A 24,338-nucleotide genomic window follows, 5' to 3' on the forward strand; every position below is an offset into this window, starting at 1 on the left:
TAGATAGAGCGATAGATAATAGATTGGTACTAGATGGATAGATAGAGCGATAGATAATAAATAGAGCGATAGATAATAGATATTTTAGCATCTTTTACACTCAGAGATATACATTTGGTGCTGTATGTTCTATAGGAATCAGTAATTTTGTTTCTCCAACAAGCTTCATGAAGACAAGTGTTAGGAATGTGCGGCACTTATTTGCCATTGTCCTTAGAGACACAGGGAATGGACCGATTTACTCTTCCAGGACTCACCCTATCAGGAATATGTAGCAGAACTAGGAATGGATTTAGTGCAAGAGGCCACAAAACCCAGTGTCTTCTTCTAACGTTCCTCGTCCTGCAGGCGGCTATTAGTAAATACTGGGATCCTTCTATAACACTAGCTGAGCAGCGCCTTCTGCTGGTGGGCAAATGCAATGACTGTAAAAAAAATATCAACTCATGCAAGGCAACCTAATGAAAATGACACCTGGCCCGGACTCTCTGTTCTCCATAATCTGCGCTTTCAGGGCCTCAGAGCCGATTTATCCTGTCCAGATGTACAGGATTAATTATTTAGCTTTGCTGAACTGACAAACCTCCTCCGAATCCAGGGCTTATGCGTTTTGGTGATTTTTCTTCTTTCTTTTTTTTTAAATCTCTTCATGATTATTTTGCTTGTTTGACTCCGTTGAGTGTGACAACCTGTGTACTCTGTTGGGCATTGTACACAGCTGTGATAGAGGCAGGTCAACACTAGGACTGATGTCCAGGGCCGGCACTACGGAATTGTGGCCCATAGACCCAGTGGAACACTTTTCACTTTCAATTATTTTGCTTTCTCTGCCTTCCAGGAGCTGTAACTTTTTTATTTTTTGGCCAATACTCAATATAGTTTTCATCATCACCATATTGAGGTCCGTACGACTTTAGCATTTCTTTTTCATGAAGTTGCTTAGGGAGGTGAAGTGTCCTAAAACAGATTTAAAGAGGTTGTCCACTACAGTACCTTATTCTTAGAAAAGGTCATCAATGTCTTATCGGACGGGATCTGACACCCGGCACTCTTGCCGCTCAGCTGTTATTGGTGGCGGGGACGGGCGGCCGCCGCCAACCAGAAGTGCTATCTTGCCAAGCTGCTCCATCTACTTGTAGTGTCTGCCTCAGAGTACTACACGTCCGCCTTCTATTGATTTGAATATGATGCGGATGAGCAATACCAAGCCTCGGCCACTGCAAGTAGACAGCCAGCTCCGCAAGTGAGTATTTCCATCTGGTAGCCGCTGACGACACAGCCGCCCCAATAACAACTGATCATTGGGGGTGTTGGATGCCGGATCCCGGCCAATCAGACATTGATGACCTATCTTAAGGATAAGTCGTCAATGTACTGTAATAGTAGTGAACACCCTCTTTACTTATTTGTTTTTCTTTTTCTTTTTCTCAATCACCATATGGAGTAAATATTATATTTAATTTGGACAATTACACATGCGATAATACCAAATATATATTTTTTTGATCAGTACAGAGCCATCTGTCAGTCGGTGCCGTGGTGCGGTTTCAGCCGCCAGCCAGTCACTATGTACTGAGCGATAACTGAAACTGTGCCGGCTGCACCTCTATGATGACTGAAAACCGGAGGCTGCAGGGAGGAATAAAGTTGTTTTCTTCCCAGTAGTTTTCAGTGTGGAGGTCACATGGCTTTAGAACTCCCATATCTGTAGATAAATATCTGTTTCAGACATGTCAGGATCCCTTTAAACTGCATTCAGAGCAAGCTCCAATTGCAGCAGTTAAACTAAGGCGTCGTCTGTACAACACAGCCGGCACCTGTGCTGTATGGAGCTGGCTCAGCTGCCATGTTTGGTGGTTCTGTAGAAATTGACACAACAATAGAAAACTACTATATGAACATTGATGGAATGTTTTTTGTAAAAGAGTTTAATAAAATGTCAATCAAAAACTCATCATTAGTAAATCCATTTCGAGCCCTTTCCCCCCCAAAATATATAACGTACCTATGAGAGCATATAAAGTGGAGAGGTGGACCTGATCACTTCATTAAAAGAGTCTTAAAATTGTGGGTGGTCAGTTATTTGGAATATTGTATATAAAGGTGTTTTCCTAAAGCCGGTTCCACGCATCCGATTTTCACTGTTTGTGACCAGACCAAGATTCCTGGTGGCCACAGATTTCCTGAACCAAACCTAAAAACCTCATACCTGTATATGACTATGAGACTTTTGGCCAGGAGACCTCCGGAAATTGCAGTCTATGTGCGAACTGTGAAACTACAAAATTCTGGCATATTCAATTTAAAGAGAACCTGTCACCAGATCAAAAGTGACCAGTTTTTCCTCTTGGTATTGCTCCCCTGAGTACTCCCTTTGTTTATTTTTTTGTATCCACCATATGGTGTTATAGATACGGGCCTTTTGCCTTAGTACACATCTTTGGTCTTTACTAAGTGGGTGTGGCTCACAGGATCCTCTTGGGCGTGTCTATAGGCTGCTCTGCATAATTACCTTCTGGAACATGCCCCTTCGGTAAAGACCATAAAAGTCTGCACTAAATAAAAAGGCCCATATCTCTGGACCCGTATGGAGGATTTTAAAAATGTAAAAAGCAGAACACTCAGGAGAACAGTGGGAATGAAATAAGAACAAAACTAGTTACTTTTTGACCCGGTGACAGGTTCCCTTTACATATATTCACCTTGAAAATGTATTAACAGAACATGTCAGGGACTTTGGGTCCTGAAAGGGTTAATAATGTGAGAATGAAACATAAGGAATTAAAAATCTTTTTATTTTATTTTTTTCTGAGAGGCTGCTGGGCCTCTGTAAAGTCTGTCCAAGAGAATTTCATTTTAATAAAGGTATTTTAATTGCCAAAATTCAGGACATTTTGAAGAGATTATGGACAGTAAAATAAAAAAAAATGCCATAAAAAAGATGGCAAGTCTCAAAGATGGACTTTTTGATTTTTTTTTGCTCCTAACCTCTGTACAGTTATAGCAACTATACCTCTGGGCAGAGAGACCCTCCATGGACTATACGAGGAGAAATCTATACAGCATAGCCAATGCTATCAATAACTTTTCCTGACTTTCATGAATTAAATTTTTCAAAATAATTTATAATGCCTGGCTCGTACAGTTAGAGCCCATTATTCCCCTGTGAGAATGGAAAACGGAGGTAAAGTTCAATGCACATTCCACGTCCTGTAAATGCTGTAAAATCTCTTCATAGACAAGGAAATATTTCTGATTCACTGAGCGTTGTCCAGATGGCTCGCACAATTGTAGCTGCGAGCTAATAGACTCTCGCTCGAGATATGTGGCAATTGGAGATCGATTACACAGTCTTCCAGTCCAAGAATGTCTGTCCTCTGTTACCAAGCCGTGAGTCACATTAGTATCTGTAGATGAAAATGTTCGCTTTTTCCTTAGAACATTCAACCTTAAGGTTTTGTCAATTTGGACCCCGGCCAAATACACTTAAGCTGTTAAAATGGAAATTAATTTTCTGGCACCGGGCCCTGTGCTTAGAAAGTTAAAACCAATGCGGAGTTCTGGTGTATTTCATTTTTATGTTAAAGTAATGTCATAGGAGCTGTTAGCGGAGAAAAAGTTTAGATTTCAATGGTAAAATAGTCCTGCAGTTTAAAAAAAATGCAAATCTAGAAAGGCACAAGAACTGATCATACCCAATAATTGGCATTTACCTTGTCCCCTGTCAGATCCTATCTAACACTTTGGAGTTCAGCTTCTATTGATTTTTTTAGACAAACATGGTGAACACTTTAAAGGTTCACTAGCTGGACATATTTTAGCCTCCAGGTCCCAAACTAGTACTGAACCCATCCTAAAGAAGAACCTGAAGACCCACCTGTTCCGACAAGCCTACAGCCTGCAATGATCTTCGGTCTACTGAACCACCGCACAACCTGCTCTACCCTCTCCTACTGTATCCTCACCCATCCCTGTAGACTGTGAGCCCTCGCAGGCAGGGTCCCCTCTCCTTATGTACTTGTGTGTCCCTTGTCTTACACAAGTTTATTATACTTGTCTATATTTCCCCTTTTCACATGTAAAGCGCCATGGAATAAATGGCGCTATATAAATGCATAATAATAATAATAATAATAATAATAATAATAATATCTCCAGACTTCTTAATCTGATCTCCTTCTAGTGGAGGCTCACCTTCCAGAATACAATAATGCCCAGACCCTAACATTTATTAAAGTCCATGCCAAAAAACTTTCGATGATCTTAACCGGAACCTTTTTTATGCATGGTGCCTTACTATTAAAGGGTTGTCCCCTTTCAGAAAATTTTGATCATCAGGCACAAGCTTATTATAAAAAATCAAATCATGCCTTACTCACCCGCTTTCGGAGTCAGGACTATGCCCACTTGGCTTAAAGACTACAGTATATTTACAAGCAGAGAAGCTGGGGCCATATCTCAGCAATGGAGAGGTGCAGAAACAAGAGAAAAACAATGCCGGATTCAGGAGAACAGCGGCATTTACATCAGGTTACAAAATTACATGTTTATGTCAAGTGTCAGTTCTTCTGTAAAGGGAAAAATTTGTTTCTGATTTTCAGTCAAATAAGAATAAAAGCAGTCAGTTAAGTTGAACCTTCTTATTAAGACCTGTGCTTCAAAGTTTGTGAAGCAAGGCTGTAGATCTACTTTTGGCGCTGTTTTGGTTTGTTAGCTTGGTTCAAATTTGATTTTTGGGTCTGTTTCACAACTGCGGACGCGGCCCAGCAGGCACAACCACGCCGACCCTCCATACCACAGAGGGGGGCCCGAGCCTACCCAAACTAGGGAAGGGCAGCGACTGGGATACTGTGGTAGCTGAGCATGTGGACAAAGAGAAGACACGTAAGACTCGATAACAGCACAACTTCAGGTATAAAGAACATAAAGTTCACTAAAGTAAAGTCATACAGTACATAGATGAAGCAGGTTATGCCAGGTTCCCAATTCAAAACCTCCCAGAAGTGTACCACCCAGTGGACCCCAAGGCACCAACGGATCACCAAGGTGCACAAAGGCGGGACATCGGGACACAGGCAGGACATAAGGGTACATAAGGACATCAGGACACAGGCTGGACATAAGGACATCAGGACACAGGCTGGACATCAGGAACACGGACTGGAAATCAGGAACATGGGTCACAGGCTGGACATCAGGAAATCAGTACACATGCTGGACATCAGTACACAGGCTGGACATCAGGACATCAGTACAAAGGCTAGACATCAGGACACAGGCAGGGCATCAGGACACAAGCAGGACATCAGGACACAGGCAGGACATCAGGATCACCCACAGGACATCAGAGTCACCAGCAGACATCAGACAGGAGTCGTTCGGTTCCGGACATCCGACACGACTTACAGGTACCAATGCAGTCATTAAGCTGCAAGCTCCAGGCAGTGGCCATCAGGTTCCAGACTGCGGTCATCAGGCTCCGGGCATCGGACCTAGGAAGGAACTCAAGCGTGATGGTGCTAGAACCGCAGGATTGCAGGGCCTGCATGGAGCTAGCACCGCATGGTAGTCAGAGAACAGGGTAGTAGATGCTCAGCAGGATGAGTTACAAAAGACTCAGTCACTGGGTGCGAGGCTCCAAACACAGAGGGATTCCAGGAACATAACAGCGGACACAGTTCAGACAGGGTCAGGTACAGGACAGGTACAGGACAGGTACAGAATCAAGGATTCAGGCTTCTATATACTGCCTCCAGGGCAGGGCGCAGGAACAGGACAAAGCAGGAATCAAGGCAGGGACTTTGGTACCAAAACATAGCAGACAGGGTCAGATACAGTATATATACCAAAATTAGTCCAAAAAAATTTTTTTTATCTGGCACTTCCAAACAATATCAAAACAAGCATTTTTCGGATCTGTATCACGATAAGGAACCGAAAAACATGAAGAGATCCAGTACTTAATTAAAATATCAAATTTTTATTGAAATATTATTAAAAGAATTTTAAAATAACAAAATGCCCAGTAGGAAGCGCTCAAAAACACCAATTCATAATATAGTCCTATAAGTAATGCAATATCACTTCTACAAATAAATCCTATCTCCAACAGTTAGATATATATTAATTATAATATAAGGAGTATATCATCTCCATAAATTTACATAATATCTATAGCAGGGTGTAAAAACTACAGGCAATCAGATCAATATTTACAATTCAACAAATCGCCTCATGTCTCAGAGTAACTGTGATTGTCTGAACCTAGTCTCTTGTAATGCTGGTGCAAAAACCAGCCAGACTAAAACTTTAGGACAGACTGTACCGGTGACACCCCCGGAAGAAGCTAAGGTGATACGTGCATTGGGGTGAAGGAGGCAGCACCATTAATAGTCAGCACAGTCAGCAGCGTCTTTTCCTCACAGGTGCAGTCTGTCCTAAAGTTTTAGTCTGGCTGGTTACTCTGAGACATGAGGCGATTTGTTGAATTGTAAATATTGATCTGATTGCCTGTAGTTTTGTGACTATATTATGAATTGGTGTTTTTGAGTGCCTCCTACTGGGCATTTGATATTTTAATTAAGTACTGGATCTCTTCATGTTTTTCGGTTCCTTCATGTGACACAGATCCAAAAAATGCTTGTTTTGATAGGGTCAGATACAGGACAGGTACAGTATCAGACACAAAACACACATGGCAAAGTTCAGGAACTCTGAGAGTAGCTCTGGCGACGCCCAGCAGGGAAGGGGAAGTTTATATAGGAGCTTTCCCTCAGCAATTGGCTGGGGACAGCATTTCAAGTACAAGTACTAACCCTGATAAAAGCAGGGAAGGTGTGGCCACGCACGCCCTAAGCACACACAGAAACCATTGCAGCACAGCCAGTGCAGGAACTGAGGCTTAGAGCACCTGGCATCGTCTGCAAGCCTGAACACACGTGGAAAGTCATGCACCAGCTGCAAATGACCTCGCAACCCACTGACAGCTTCCACAGCGGCAACCAGGGACCGCACATGCGTATGGTCAAGCAGCAGAGCAGGGAACTGAGCAGGCTCCATACAGGTAACAGCCAGCAGTATCCCAGCTCAATTAGGGGGAAAGGAGTAAGGGGTTAAATCAAAGACATGCATTGTCACGCCGACAACCAAACACAGAGAGAACGGTGTGACACTAAGATTTAGTAATGACGTTGAATCAGATCGGAAGTTGGTCAATCATTTTATGGAATCCTTTCTTCTTTGCTGTATACATCATAAAGAACCTAATCTTCAAAGGTAATTCCCAATTCTGAGGCATCATTAAGATCTGTCGTAGTAGAAAAACATACGTATTAGACACATTAAAGTGGTCCACCAGCAAAGCCTAATTTTTTTTAATTATTTTAACCTTAGAAGTAACATTTGTCTTAACATTACTGCATATCTCATTTCCATGTTTAGATTCATAAAGAGACAAGAAGAAAATAAAAAATATCAAAAAGAAAATAAAGCCACCCTTTGAACACTGCTAACGACATGGTGGTATTGGTACAGAATCAACATCGCCGTACATTTCACATTGGATACTATTTACCTTTCAGTGTTTTTTTACCCCCACACATAGTTCACGTTCTTAATTGCCCCATTTTCATTGTTTGTGTTGAATTCCGTGGTTCAGCCCCATGCTAAGTGCTACCAAGAGATTCTTGTGGTTATATCAGGGTCACAAGGATCTCCCATGACATCTTCCAGTCAAGCAGCACGATTGGTTTCGGTGATCTTGTCACGTGACACGTTATCCAACACACAAAGGGGTCTTTGAGCGCAGCGCCCCTCACTCCCTCTGAACCTCCTGCAATTCTTGTGTATTTATCATCACCTATAGTAACAGGCTTGAAATATCAAGTGCTTGCCGTGTCAAACTGGACCCATTAGAAATGGCTTTTAACCTCCATCTACTCAAAGTATCCTGCAATAAACTCACGGGAATAATTCAGGAACAATTTCCCTTTTGTACGGCTGAATTCCTGTGCAGGAGAGGAGACGAGCAGGACATTTCAATCTTTAAGAGATGCAAGGAAGGACTGTTAACCTCTTCTATACCTCAAAGCAGAAAAGAAAAATTTGAATCTGAAAAATTGTATTGCCATCGTTCCAAAATAGATTTTTATTTTATTTTTATATACAATCAACCTTCCTGTACAGTTCAAGATTAAAGGGAACCTTTCAGCAGGACTTACCTACTTAATCCTCCAACAGGGCTGTATTTACCTCCTAGAAAGTCTTCTTAGCTTGCTCTTATCATGGTAAGCTGTCCAATTTTGCAAAATTCATTGCTTACTAATGTCACATGGAATATACCTGAATTAACCACCAGGGGCGGCACATCATCTTATCATAGAATCATAGAATTGTAGAGTTGGAAGGGACCTCCTGGGCCATCTGGTCCAACCCCCTGCTCAAAGCAGGATTCCCTAAATCATCCCAGTCAGATGTCTGTCCAGCCTCTGTTTGAAGACTTCCATTGAAGGAGAACTCACCACTTCTCGTGGCAGCTTGTTCCACTCATTGATCACTCTAACTGTCAAAAAGTTTTTTCTAATATCTAATCTGTGTCTCCTCCCATTCAGTTTCATCCCATTGCTTCTAGTCTTTCCTTGTGCAAATGAGAATAAAGTTGATCCTTCTACAATGTGACAGCCCTTTAGATATTTGTAGACAGTTATTAAGTCTCCTCTCAGTCTTCTCTTCTGCCATCTAAACATTCCCAAATCCTGCAACCTTTCCTCATAAGACAGGGTTTGGAGACCGGTCACCATTCTGGTCGCTCTTTTCTGAACTTGCTCCAGTTTGTTGATGTCTTTTTTAAAATGTGGTGCCCAAAACTGGACACAATATTCCAGATGAGGTCTGACCAAAGAGGAGTAGAGGGAAATAATGACTTCACGTGATCTAGACTGTATGCTTCTGTTAATACATCCTAGAATTGCATTTGCCTTTTTTGCTGCTGCATCACACTGTTGACTCATATTCAGTCTGTGATCTATTAGTATACCCAAGTCTTTTTCACATGTGCTGTCACTTAGCCCTATTCCTCCCATTCTGTATATGCTTTTTTCATTTTTATTGCCCAGATGTAGTACTTTGCATTTCTCCCTGTTAAAAACCATTCTGTTAGTTGCTGCCCACTCCTCCAGTTTATTTAAATCTTTTTGAATCCTCTCTCTCTCTTCTCTAGTATTAGCTATCCCTCCTCGAACAGTCATACCAAATCTGCTGTGATTGACATGACAACTACTTCACGATCTCCTGTGGTCAACACTGGGACAAGGCAGTTGCCTAAGCTTAGCTCTGCCGCCCTCAACTTTTTCTGTAGTTCTATTACCAGTAGACAGAGCTTGGATGGAGTTATTCCAGTTTCAATCATGAAAATCTGAGATGAGAATAATTATTTAACAGCTTCTAGGCCAACACTTCCCTTTTGTTTGCCATCCATCATCAGGTTGTGTCTTCTGCCTTGACGACACTTCAGGTGGCAGTCAATGATGATGTGCTGCCCACGATGAGGTGCTTTTCTGGTGGCATGAACTGGCCTTCATGATCACTATGGATGACTCATCATGAGACTGGACTGTAAACCAAGTTCCTATAGGACTTGTAAGATTATAAAACCATTGGGGCAGAGAGAGGGGTCACATTTTTGGTAGGTCCCTTCCATATTTACTGCTGGGTTGTATAAACCTGCCTAGTACCCTCATCTCCAGGAACTCCGTGGTTAAGAAAAAAACCCAGGCCCTTAGCTGGTTATGGGAGATGGATAGGAATGGATGTGGATGGGAAAAAGCACCAGGCCGTTCTATATCAAAGCGATCGACATAATAGAAGGTCCATATTTAACACTGCTATGGAAATAATGGGCTAAAACTGAATAAAAAAAAATTGAAGAGGTGATATTCACCACCAGGGTTCTGTGCAGCTCCTTTTCCAAGTCTTCCCTGATCTTCGATGTTCTCTACTTCCTGGTCCAACCAAAACACACCAGAAATGGCAGGAAATGCACACTCAGCCAATCAATTTCAGAGGCGGATCGCCTCTGCAGCCAATGATTGGCTAAATGGTCATTTCCTGCTAATTCTGTGGTGTTGTCATGGGATCAGGAAGTAGAAAAGAGCAGGGACTAGTTAGCATCGGAATGGGATCTTCAGCGGATCTGTAATGTTGAGTTTCACCTCTTTCATATTTTAATCCAGCTTAAGTCGTCTGAAAAATAATTTTTGTACCCCAAACTACCCCTTTAAAAACAGTCATGGATTGTGGCTGTGCTGATTCATAATGCTGATAAGTGATTTTGTATAGTTGTTTCTGTGCGTTACCCGACAGAGCAGAGCGGCCCTGGCATCCCTAGTAGATGCGCAAAGCCACGCAGAATGATGACAGGCTCGTAAACTAATCTGTTATTTATCCTCATACACCACATTGTGTAGCTTGGATGGGGAATTGTTATTCCTGCAAATGATCTTGGTAAATTAATTACACGTTACACCAGCAGAACTTTTTCATTTTGTTTTCCTTTCCCCTACAAGGAACAGCTTTGCTTATTGCTGCCATGCAATTTATGTAAACTGTTTTCTTTACAAACCACCATTACTCTCCTAAGGCCATCCCTGTCTTCAGACCCAACACGGAGTATCATAAAAAACATTTCTCATCCATATGGCACCCAACCAGAAAATGATTCATTTTTCTTAATACAAATTCCAGAAAAGTCTTCTAGTCTCGAATTGTTCAAAACCAGAAGCAGAAGGCTGGACGAAAAATTATAGCAGCATTTTGTATCAAAGGGTTTCTCAATTTCGATGTTTTACCGAAGATGTTAACTTTTTTTCCAATTCATCAGCTTGAGGTTCCTATTTTTTTCGTGACTATCCTGTAATCCAGAATATTTGATGACCTGGAATAATTTAGATCTTGTTGATGCTGGACAATAGAATAGAATCTTATAAATTTTACTTTTATAAAAAAATAACTTTGTAAATTAGTTACCAAGGTATAACAATCTTAACTCATGTCTACTTATGACCTATTCGAGCTGATGCTCCAGGTCTAGAGTTACGCAAATAGATTCGTAACTAATCAAATTTGCCATGAATTTCCCCAAAAATTCAGATTCTGGTGAATCTAAAATTTTGAAACTTTGATTTCTGTGAAACCAGCAAAAGCATGGTCAGGCAGTCACAATTTTTCTGGAGTCTTTCTAGAACTAGGTAATGGACCTGTGCTAGGCCCTCACTTGACTCCTTACACCATCCCTGTGGCAGCTCTCCGGTCCTCATCACGGATCTTCAATTCTTCTGGTGCCGAAGCCAATGATTGGCCTTAGATAGTCATGAAAGCGGGCAACGCACTTCATTGTCTGGCCAAAACGCACCAAACAACCCACACGAAGGACCGGGGAGAAGTGAGGATGTGTACAGAGTCAGTTGAGGGTTTAGGACAGGCAAGTATAATGTAATAACATCTTTCTTCTCCTTTGTTTAATTTTGGTATGTGGAAAGTGGAGAGTGGAGAGACCTCTGAGCATAGTAAATGTCTTTTTACAGCACTCAGTTCGGACCAAAGATAACTGGACAACAACGAATCTCCTAGCGGAATCAATTAACACGAATTTTAGAAACTTTGCTAGTCTCTATTCAGGTCATCAAACAGGTGTATAACCAAACGGGCCATAGATTCTGTGACCAGCCCAGGGTTGTAACAATAGGAGGTGCAGAGGAGCAGTTTCATCAGGCCCCTGAGTGGGCCGAAAGGGCTTCTCTGTCATATGAGAAGGCACTGGTATTATAAATGGCACATGCTAGGTAGGGGCGCTGCTTTTGATTTTGCATTGGGTTCAAGATCTTCAAATTATATTTTGTTATTTAGAATAATGGCTGTGTACTGTGTTATAATGTACTGTATAGGTGGGGGTTTAAGGGTATTTTGGTAAGTGCATACATATTGGAATATATGTGGATATGATTTATTGTGTGGATGGGGGCATTATAACTGGAAGGTGCCAGAATGGGATAGATTATTACAGGAAGAACCAGGATGGGGAACATGATTAGAAGGGGGGTGAACATGTATGTCTTTATAAAATCTAGAACATAAATCTGACCAACATGTGGGGGAGGCCAGGTCCAAGTTTTCAAATGTTTGCACCGAGGCCCATTGGACTCTAGTTATGCCACTGCACACCACATTTATTAATTTTCTTGCCATTTGCCAACAATTACAGAGCAGCTTTAATTTTAAACTTTCAGTTTAAAAAATACAAGCTGAGCTCTCGTTGTTTGCTATGTGAAACATCGACAGTTGTGATCAATGTGTCCATTATCAGTACATCTGGCCAATAGAGGCCACTATACAGATTTGCATTCTAATATGTGAAGAACCCCTTAACAACTTTTTAAAAAATATTTTTAATCGAAATACATGTTTAATAATTTAGCTGGAGGTTCAAACAAGGGGGCAAAAGTTTTACAATGAAGACATAAACTGTCACCAAAAACAAAAAAAATCAAAAAATAAGAAACAATTTGTATTGTTATAACCTCCTTATAGAAATACCTTGTTGGCGCCATAATTCAATAGGCATCCGGTTCCCTGAAGCCGTAGTCCTGTGTTCTTGACCTCAGAAATGCAGCTTTATGTTATTTATTAGGGGGTGTACTCTGCCCTAGAGGGAAAGATTGATAAAATAGAGAGAATTTCCCAACGTGTTCCCTGCTGAAATTAATGACGCTTTCATCCGGTGAAGCTGAAACTAACCGTTGACTTTAAAAATATTGTTTCTTTTAAAAGTTCTTAAAGTAAATCATAGTTATCATAGCTAATAATTCCAGCATTTCAGTGGCGACCCTCTAATGATAATCTCCAAGAGGCTACAAATGGGTAAAAATATTCAAGTGTAAGACACTTACTCTCTGTATTCCGCACCAATAGCGATGAGTAAATCAATTTGAAGCAAATCGAATTTTGGGGGAATTTTACAAAAATTTGGAACCCAAATTTGAATCCCACAAATCAAGCAAAATGGCGGTCAGCAATCTGCTATTTTCATTTAGTCTTCCTTCTAGGAATGGGAAGGGGTAAATAAAATGACAAAAAAACACACATTATATCCACCTTGCCCCTTACCTGTACTGGCACGATAGTTCCTTGCCCCATTCTCTCGGTGTCACTCACTAACTCCCTCCGGCTTCAGTCTTTTCTTCCATCTTCATCCTCACTCCTCGTCTGTTCTTCCTTAGGGGTTGGGCATGTTTGGCATGTGTTTTCCAAATTTGATTTACTAATATATTGTCATTTTTACACTTTGGTCACAAAGCCTTATAGAATTGATGGCTTATCTGAAGGGCTCGTAGACATGACAATATGTTGGGCCGAGTGATATCCAGCAAAACATTGGATTGCTCCCAGACCAATGTTAGTCTATGGAGCCCTGCACGTGTCAGATTTCTTCCTCAGACAGAGCTGGTCCAAGGAAAAAAATCACAGCATGCCCAAGTTGGATGCGATTATCTGATCGCACTGGGCCATGCAAGTCAATGAGTCCTAGGAAGACATCGGATGGCACTCGGATAACAGCTGACTGTAGTCCAATTTTCATGGACCGACATAATGGATAAGGTGGAGAAATAATTTTTTTCCATCTTCTCTTCATCTTAGAAAATCGGATTACAAAATAATCACACTCTAGCAGTTTGATCAGAGTATGATTAGCACAATCGTCCCAATTCTCTAGGATGAGAGAAAATACTCTGGTGTGAAATAGTGGGGTAAAATATTTGTAAACCCTCCGGTCAGTTACTTGTAGAAGATGTGGTGCCAGTGTGCATGGCTGCTAAAAAAAAAAAGATAGTGGAGGCAAGTTGAAACCAGCCTGCAAGTTATGTAGGTGCTGAAAAGATTGTCGTCTCTTCGATCAATTGATCGGATGCATTGCATATAAATGGATGTCATTCATTTGAAAGGGAATTTGTCAGCTTTTTTTATATGTAGTGTGCGAGTAGCATGATGTAGAGTTTAAGACCTTGAATCCAGCGATGTGTCACTTACTGGTCTGCTTGCTGTTTTCTCAATAAAATCAGTGTTTTATCTGCAGGAGATTATCAGTACAGGACTAGGTGTCTTGTGCCTCCTAGTCAACTGCTTTGTGTAACCTCGTCCCATCACTGATTAGTAGCTTGCTGACAATTCACAGTTTACACCGAAAGCTGCCAATCAGTGGTGTGGGTGGAGTTGCACAGGGCCCAGTTTTCTGAGCACTGCTGGATGTACAGCAGACAACAGAGTGATTGCATCAAAATGACAGCATGTAGACCAGCATGTGACATATCATTGGAATCAGGGTCTCAGCTCCTACATCATCCTGCTCTCGGATTACAAAACAAACACATGTTGAGGGAAAGTCTAGATAACCACTTAATTGTCGACTCGTAATAGAAAAAATAATGCAGCGCTGCACTTCTAATTCAATTGATGAGGTTTGGCTCAATGTCTGATCACAGTTTGGATTTTCCTCTAGCAGCACTAATTTTAGACAAGAACTTGATATGCATCATGTGGATCCATAGGTGCCAACTAATTTTGGTTTGGACTATACCGAATTTTTGGAAACAGTCCCGGCAAATTTGTGATGGCCCTTGTCAAAAAGGGCTGATACAGAAAACTCCACCTTCAAATGGGCATTTCTGGCTATATTTTGGTGGATGGGGATCGCATAGAATTGGCGCATCACATTAGATGCGCCAATTCTGGGTCTTTGTCTCTTTTCGATTGCACTGGCGTGGGGGTAATGGTAGTTGAAGTTGATGACAGCTGGCATCAAGCCCTGCTTTTAATAATGGAGCAGACACCCCCATTACTAACGGTAATAAAAAATAACATATACACAGAAAAAAAACACTTTATTTAAGTAAAGACTCACCCTATCCCTCGTTCACCAAAAAAACAAATCCTATGCAGGTCCGCAGTAATCCAAGGAATCAAAATTAGTCCAGAAAAGCATACCTGAAAAGACAGAAATAAAAACAATAGACATCAGTTCACCAATTTATTACCCAAAATGTTCCCACAAAGCTCCGATGTAATCCACATTCCCTGATGTCTCTGGCGTCTGTGAATAGCAGTAAAGTGACCGCTATTCACAGCCGCCAACACCAAGTTTCATCAGTGATTTTCATCAGAGTTTCCTAAACGTTTGGTCTGAGTTTCATCACTATTTTCACTGATGAGAAAAAATAAAGTTTCTCATCCTTCTCTTATCAGTCAGGGAAAAACGGACAGCACACAAAGGTCATCCAAGAGCTGTCTGATTTTTTTCTGTGACCCATACACTTGCATTGCTGATTTTGACCCAGATCAATATCGGACATGTTTCCGATGAGGAAAAAAAAATAAAGTTTCTCCTCCTTCTCTTATCAGTTGGGGGGAAAAACAGACAGCACACAGATGTCTTACTTGAGAGTTGTTCGATTTTTTTCTGTGACTTGCATTGCCAATTTTGACCCAGATCGATATCGGACATGTTTCCGAATTTGCACAGAACACTCAGTCCGAGTAAAAAATCGGAAATGTGAATAACCTCATAGACTGTCATAGGTGCAAGTGCAAGTGCTATCCATGAAAACCACAGACGGCACTTATACATGAAAAACTGACGTGTGAATGGAGCCTTATACTGAATAATTTCAAAATTATAAAAGTGTAGCCAACATCAACATTGGGGTATAAATCTAGAAACTATTGAAAAACTCATAAAAAACGTGGAAGGTGCACATCGTTTCATGGGTTTAGGTGAATTTCTGTATATATATTTTTTTAAATAGTATCTGTGCCCAGTGTCGAAATAATGATGTGGGCGGATTATAATTGTATACCGGTTGGCCGAAAGTCACCGTCTGACCCAGCAAAACTCTCAATGAAAAGCGAAGTAATCTGTAGTCCTCCTGCTTATATTAAAGAACATAAATAAATGAACGGTCCGCTGTAGTCAGCTGCGTAGAAGAAGATTAGTCATAACATCTAACAGCCAAAAGCCCCTTTATTGCCTGCGCTGCCAGTATGGCACTCTTCATTAAAGACCAAATGATCCTAAATGACGGTGAGTCTGCAATCCGACCACTGATGCCAGTCTTCATTAAGATTACAGCATCGCTCCGAAGCTATAGAAGGTCATGGCTGCATTAGGAGGGGAACCAGCTCTTGGCTTTGCGAAAGTTGGATTTTCTGTTTAGTGCTCTGTGTCGCCCCCATAATCTGGATACCGAAAAATAAAGTCCCCAATTTATCATTCGTGGGTTTTGTTTTTTCTTTAAGTCACTTTTCTTTTTTTTTGTCTCGTGGTATCCATTGACAGTATTTGCACCAAATTTTTCAAAACAGCACAAGCGGTTCTTGAATTTTTCACAAAGTCAAAAATAGTCTTCATTTTTGTCTTTAACTTTTTTTTGTTTAGACTTTTTAAGATTGTAAAAATAAAAAATAAAAAAAAGTTTTCTGGCGTACAAGTAATCACTCCAGGGGGAAACAGGAATAAATATGCAACAAATTTATACTATTTTTTTTAAAAAAGGTGCGAATGATGAATCAGGCGAAAACATCCGGGAACCCCAAATATAGCCTTCGCCGACAATGGAGAACGTAAAAAAGTAAACAAAGGCGAACACATAAAATAAACCTTAAAGAAGGTGCAAATTTAAAGAAGAATTAGACACAAATGATAAATAAGCAAAAAAAAATGTGTTAATGAATCGGGCCCAAAATATCAATATGAAAACCCTTTAAGATAAGATAAGATAAGATAATCCTTTAATCGTCCCACCATGGGGAAATTCAGAGCATTACAGCAGCAAGGCAGGAACAAGTACAGATGCATAAAGGCATTATATTGACAGTAGGTAGGTACATATACGAAAAAAAAAAAAAAGATATAACCGGACTATCACAACTTTGGATCTATCAGTTCACTGTTTGGGTCGTTCTCCGTTTTGGACAGTGCTGGTTATACAGCCTAACTGCAGCAGGAAGGAAGGACTTTCGATAGCGCTCCCTCTCACATTTAGGATGAAGTAGCCGGTCACTGACAGTACTGCACATCTTTGTCACGGTCTCATGCATGGGATGGGAATCATTCTGCACCATGTAGCTCACCTTGGCCAGTATCCTCCTGTCGCCTACTTCCTGATCTGGATCAAGGGGGCATCCCAGGACAGAGCTGGCCCTTCTAATCAGTTTGTCCAGCCTATTCCTGTCCCTGGTTGATATGCCACTACCCCAGCACGCCACACCAAAGAAAATGACTGATGCCACAACAGAGTTGAAGAAGGATGCAATGAGTGCCCCCCTAAATCCGAAGGCTCTCAGCCTTCTGAGCAGATAAAGCCTACTGTGGCCCTTCCTGTACACTGCATCCAAGTGATGGGCCCAGTCAAGCTTATTATTGAGGATCACACCAAGGTACTTATAGGTGTCGACTATCTCAATGTCATTTCCCTGAATGTTCACCACTACTGGTGGATTTTTTCCCTTGCGAAAGTCAACCACCAATTCCTTGGTCTTCCCGGAATTAATCCTAAGATGGTTCCTCTGACACCGCTCCACAAAAGCTTGGTTAGTATCTCTGTACTCTCTTTCATCTCCTCCTGTGATGAGGCCTACTATTGCAGAGTCATCAGAATACTTCTGCAAGTAGCAGCTAGATGAGTTGCACTTAAAATCCGCAGTGTACAGTGTGAACAGAAAAGGGGCAAGAACTGTACCTTGAGGTGCCCCTGTATTGCAGATCACCGTATCTGACACACTGTCCCGAACCTTTACAAACTGAGGTCGGTTTGTGAGGTAGTTAAGGATCCAGGTGGAGAGTTGAAGGTCCACGCCAACAAGGCCCAGCTTGTCTCTCAGTAGACCTGGCTGTATGGTATTAAAAGCACTAGAGAAATCGAAGAACATTATTCTCACACTGTTCCCAGGTTTCTCCAGGTGAGAGAGAGTCCTATCTAGAAGGTGGATAATGGCATCATCCACACCAATGCCCGGCCTGTAGGCAAACTCAAGAGGGTCCATATCCGAGCTCACTAGAGGATGGAGACGTGTGAGAACCAATCTCTCTAGTACCTTCATCAGGTGTGATGTCAATGCTACAGGTCTATAGTCATTAAGGTCTTTCGGATAAGGTTTCTTTGGAACTGGTACCACACACGATAATTTCCACAGTTGTGGTACTATACCTATTCTCAGGCTCATATTGAACAGATATGTAATGATCTCACTCAGCTGGTGCCCACAGGTTTTGATTAGCCTTGCACTGATGCCGTCAGGACCTGCAGCCTTCAAAACTTTGATCTTATCCAGTTCTTTTGCAACCTGGGTACTTGTGAAGAACAGACCCTGGCTCAGTTGACAAGTTGCAGCATTGGGTGAGGTTATTGTAGCAGAGAGGTGTGAATGGTATGCAGGGGCAGGAGCAGCCAGTGTGTGATTAAATCTGTTAAAGAATAGATTAAGTTCATTAAGCCACTCTTTATCTACAACCATCCTGGATACAGTCTGTCTATGCCCAGATATAGACTTTAGACCCTCCCAGACTTCATGAATCCTTTTCTGTGACAATTTCAGAATACACAATAAATTTCACAATAAAACCCTTTATTATTATTGTTATTCCTTTACTTTTTAAAATATACAATTTCCAATTTCTGATAGAGATTAGTGATGAGAAAACATGCTCTGATTAGGTGTTATCAGAGCATGCTTATGTGCTAACGAGTGACTTCGGCGATCTCGAAAAATATGTTTAATTCCCCACGGCTGCATGTCTCCCAGCTGTTTGACAGCCACAACACATTCGGGGATTACGGTACCTGTTTGTTAGACAATCCATGCATGCGTTGCGGCTGCTGAACAGCCGGAGACATGCAGCTGAGCATATTTTTCGAGCACGCCAAGACACTCGGTTAGCACCCGAGCATGCTCAGATATCACCTTATCCCAGCACATTCGCTCATCACTATGGTGCGTTAATGATTTAAAGAGGAATCTTTTTGTTATTTTTTTTCCATAAATCAGTAGTACAAGTGGAAATAATAAACTTTGTAAAATATTTTATTTCAGAAATCTGCTTTTTTAGCCTCCAGGACTGATGAGTCAGTCTCAAAATTCTCTGTTCTCTAATAAAATCTGTGTTCAGTTAACACAGATTTTCTCATTACTGAGATAGGAGATGATTGTTGGTGCTGATAAAGTTTTATGCAGAATTGCAGCTGAATGTCTGCGCCGGCCTCTAGCTCCTCCCCTCTCCAGTCCATAGAATTTGAAAAGCACCAACTGTTATCTCCTATCTCAGTAATTGGAAAATCTGTCTTTATTGAATAGTATTAGCAGGAGGTAAGTATTCAATGTGCTTATAGATTTGTTGGCCGCCTAACTGGGGTGTATCATAAAGACAACCCATATCGACCTACTCCATTAGGACCCTCATCCATCAGTTGGACATGAGTCTCCCATTCTGACAATCTTGAGCTGCGCTTGTATTAAAAGATGTCAGTTGAAAAAAAAAATGATTACCATTAGAGTTAGTGCAAAGGATTTTCAGGATTTGGTTCATTGGCTACATCACTGATCTGTGTTTCTTGAAGGATTCGGTCCATTAGTCACACATCAGTGATCTGTGACCGTTGGCCAGATCCCTGAGAACATCCTCCTGCCTTCCAGCATCTGCGCCTCTTATTTTGAGTAATCAACCTGGTGATATGTTCCATGTGCGTCACACCCCAACGATGACATCACGTCAGGTCCGCTAATCAAAAGAGAAGCGCGAATGCCATAGTTTAGAGGCGATACTCCAGCGGCCACAGATTACTGACTGGCTCCTTCGCACCAACTCTCGTCGCCATGCAATACTACATTTCTCATTCAAAATTGTCTGTGGTGGGAACAATACTCATGGTGATCAAAAGATGGTCTCCTTGGCCACATTCTCAAGTGGATTACCGTCTCTTCAAGAAAAGCCACTTGACTCTTGGGGAGTTGTGCAGTTGGCTTCTAAACTCCGAGCTTGGCTACTGTATACTGCACGCAGATTCCACATTTTAGCATAGCCATATGGCAGCTATGCACTCTCTAATTTTTCCAATAAAGGTGGCAAATGCTGTGAAATGTATGAAAAGAGCAGTCGTGGAGCCGTTGGTATGTGAGGGGTTAAGGAACACTATTTTCTTATGTTTTAAGACATTTAAACAAAGCGGGGCAGTGTGATGTGACCTTGACTGTCATGGTTAATCTCAGGTAGAAGGCACTTAACACAATCTGTTAGACCGGTCAAGGCGGTGTTTAACTGGGATAGTGACGGCCCTTGTGTTAGCGGGAGACGTTCTCTCTGTGTTATTGCTAAACTCAATTAGCCACTGAATTGCTATAAAACAGATTTTACAGGAGTGTGGAGCGGTTTATAACATCCCCTCTGTTTGACACTGCGGTGTTTTTTTTTTTCGCTTCCCTTTAAAATTGTTTGAATTTCCAAATGATTAAATTTTGTGTAAATACTTTAAGGACAAGCCTTATCAGCATCTGACAAAAAGTATATACCTCCCCCCCCCCCCCCCCCCGCCCACAGAATCCCTAGAGGAGAAAAATGTGTAGCACTCCAGCTGTGGAGGAACTGCATGACTTTCAGGCCGAATTTATCAAAGCTCGGAGGAACCTGTGAGTTCATTTTAGAAATTTACTGAAATATCGAAAACTTTTACTTTCTATAGTGAAAAACATGGCAAAAAAATACAACTTTGCAGCCTATGTATCTTATATCAGCTAAAAGTGATTTTCCCCAGTTGGTGGCACCACCTTAGTACAGGTTCGCCGTCTAGTATCAGTTGTAATAAATGTCAGGACAAAGAAAAAGAAAAGGCATTTGTTCCTGCACCTTAAAATAAAATTCAAAAAATTATTGTTTCTTAACTAAAATTGCATAGCAGTCAAAAATAGAAATACCATAAAGGAAGAAAAGAGCGGCCCGTTTCGATCGTGTTGGCCCCAGCCCTGCAGTGTGAATACATCATAACACACTGCGGGGCGGGATCTGGGTCCTCCACAACACACAGGCGCAATAGCCTGATGTCGGTTCTCGGGCAGCGCGCACTGCGCATGCCCGAGGACTCTTGTCACAGGGCAGGCGCCAGCATTCAAATCAGGAGGAGGCAGCAACGCACAGGGGCATCATGATGGACAGATGGTGGGCAGTGCCGAGACACCGGACAGGCATGATGGACGGATGGTAGGCGGCTGATACAGGGGGGACACATCATACCTATGGGACACTTTTCAGGTATGAGGAGTTATTTATGAAAGTCGATATTTCAGCATTACTAGGGGTCAGAAAAAGAAGAGCCACCTTCACAGAATGCAGCCTTAGTGCTGCTGAAGGTGGCTCTTTAACTGAAAAAGCCCTGGGGGGGTGACAGGTTCCCTTTAAGTTTCAGTAGAAAGAAAAAGGAAAGACTTTGTTCCAGCTTCTTAGAATAAAATATAAAAACATATATTATTTTTTATTTAAAATTCCAAAGCACTCAAAAATAGAAAAACTGGAAAGTAGGAAAAAAGTGATACATTTCGATCATATTCCCATCTCAGGGGTAAGATCAAAACGCGTCGCTCTTTTCCTTCTTTATGATTTTTCTATTTTTGAGTACAGAATTTAATTAAGAAACAATACATTTTTTAATTTTAGTCTTAGCAGCTGGAACAAACTCCTTTCTTTTTCTTTCTGTTGACATTTAACGTTAAGCTCAGATTAGGATCGTAGAAGTGCAATGGAAACGAGTTCCTCTTTTTCTTCTTTCTGGTTTTTCTATTTTTGAGTGCCATGGACTTTTAATTAATAAGAAACCATACATTCTGCATTTTATTGTAATGAGCTGAAACAATCCCCTTTCTTTTTCTTTGTATTGCTGCATGCGTCTGATCAGGATGGAGTTCGGTGCGCTTTGGTGCAATTGGACATTTTTGGTGATCTGGCTTCATTGCTTTTCTGATTTTGTAATAAATATCCACTAGTTTTGTTACATTTCCCCCTATGTGTAGGAAAAAAGGAACATTATGTTAAAAACTAAGTTTCATTCCACCTCAACCTGAATTTTTTTTTTTTTTACCAATTTTGGATGATAATGTCGGCATGAGCTTTGCCCTCACTCTTTTCTCTTTTGTTTTCTGTCGTGCGTGAAAGCAATCGTTAAGGCCTCTTTCACACATCAGTTTTTTGCCTTCAGGCGCGATCCGGCTTTTTTTTGTAAAACCGGATCCGGCAAAATGCAATGCCGGATCCGGTTTTTCCCCATTGACTTGCATTAGCGCCGGATCGTGCCGGATGGCATTTCGTTTCATCCGTTTTTTGCCGGATCCGGCAACTTGTCTCATTCCGGCGTCTGGAAAAAACGGCTACTGTAACGTTTTTTGTCTCCGGCGAAAAAGCCGGAAGCGCCGGATTCGGCGCTTCCAGCTTTTTGCTACAATGAAAGTCTATGGGCGCCGGAATGCGCCGGATCCAGAAAAAGACGGATCCAGCCACCGGATCCGGTTTTTTTAAGTCTGCGCATGCTCAGATCCAATTGGCCAGCCGCCAGGAACAGAGACGGATCCAGCAAAAAACCGGATCCGTTTCTACAGTTCTCCAAAATTTATGCCGGATCCGTTTTTTCTAAAAAAAGCCGGATCCTGCCTGACGGCAAAAAACTGATGTGTGAAAGTAGCCTAAGGCTTCTCAGCCTTTGATCAAGGGGATGAACTCAACCTGAGCTAGGACCCCATCTTGAGGGACCCAAAAACAGTTGCATGTTTTGCCTCCATGGTAAACATACTTGATGCCAGAAGTAAATTAGTGATCCGGTAGGTGCAAAATATTTAGTTCCTTAGATACCTTAAATGGTTGTACCACAATTAAAAATGATGTGTAAAGTGCTTAGACTGTCCTGAAAAACTAAAAGAAGCAATACTTGTTCTAACGGCTCATTCAGAAGTTCGATTTTCTCACATATGAGAAAAAAGGACCTTTATTTTGTTCAGAGTTTGATCGCAGTGTGGTTCGAGTGTGGTCAGTGGAGAAATAAAAAAAATAACGTTTCTCCACATTTTCCTTTCTGACAGTCCATGAAAATTGGATTTTAAAAATCGGAATAAAAGATTGGATTTTTTCACTGACTCGACTTGCTTTGCCGATTTTGATCCGACCATCAGATCCAAATCGGAAATGTCTTCGCAATTTTCAACATGTGCGATTATCACAGACTATACGACTATCACAGTAGACTACCACAGATATAAGTGCTATCCGTGAAAACCAATTATTGCACTTGTACACGGAAATCGGACGTCTGAATGAACCCAGTCCCTCCTGGTCTCTACCTTCTGATCCCACCTCCGTGCACTGAAAATTGGTAGAAAATAACCATTCAGCCAACCACTGATTGCTTCAGCCAGTAATTGGATGAGAGAATACATTTCCTGTAATTTCCTGATATGTTGAGATGGAACCAGGAAATAGAAACCGGGAGGGACTAGCTAACTGTCAGAGCGCGAGCTGTGGGAATGAGTGAGGGTGAGTATCACTTCTTTTATTTTTTTAAACTAGTCTGAACCCTTTGAAAAAAATAGCCTTTAAAGGTTATGGATGCCTTATATTTGGAAAAAAATATTTCTGCATATCATTGTGATTACCTTTAGATAATAAAATTGTGCTAAGTTTCAGTCTGCAGCTTTCTTTACGTCTTGTTTTTTAGACTCTCTGATACATGCAGGTTGTAGCGTAATCCATGTTTCAGATCTTTTTCTTGTGGGAGTGTCTCTCACAGTAATAAAGTCTGTGCTGTGAGGTCTTTGTGTATCCGGGGAGCAACTGTTTTCATTAGCTCATATATCAGCACAGCTTCTATCCTGCATTTGTTTTCTTCCTTTTCTATAGCCTGGTTTCTTTGCCTTCCCTAAAACTGTAAATGCTTTCTCCCCACTTTATACTGTGGAAAGCTGCATAAAACCTTCTTCCCTGTTCTATTTCTGGGGGAAGAAAAAGAAGAGATAGGCAGAGAGAGTGGTCAGGAGTTCTGATTGATGTGTAACTTTTTTGATAAAACTCTTTACTAGATAAAGGACTCTGCTGCAGCAAAATGATAGAAATTTGCTAATGAAGACTGATTAGAAAGTTGCTTAACTTTTCATTTAGGAAGCAAAAAAAAAAAATCAATAAAATAAAGTTGCACTTAGGTGTAAATAGCCTCTAAGTCACTCTTCACATCTGACTTTTCTTGGTGCCGACTCTTTAAAAACTCTAA

The 24,338-nt window shown here is 41.3% G+C and overlaps 1 protein-coding gene across 1 annotated transcript in view; it reads left to right on the forward strand.

Annotated features, from left to right (window-relative positions):
- TRABD2B (TraB domain containing 2B) overlaps positions 1 to 24,338 on the forward strand; it is a 339,205-nt gene that overhangs the window by 175,957 nt on the left and 138,910 nt on the right. The window lies entirely within an intron of this gene.

Source organism: Dendrobates tinctorius, unplaced genomic scaffold (assembly GCF_039654945.1).
Source record: "Dendrobates tinctorius isolate UK_male_01 unplaced genomic scaffold, ASM3965494v1 ptg000138l, whole genome shotgun sequence".
NCBI classification, from domain to species: domain Eukaryota; kingdom Metazoa; phylum Chordata; class Amphibia; order Anura; family Dendrobatidae; genus Dendrobates; species Dendrobates tinctorius.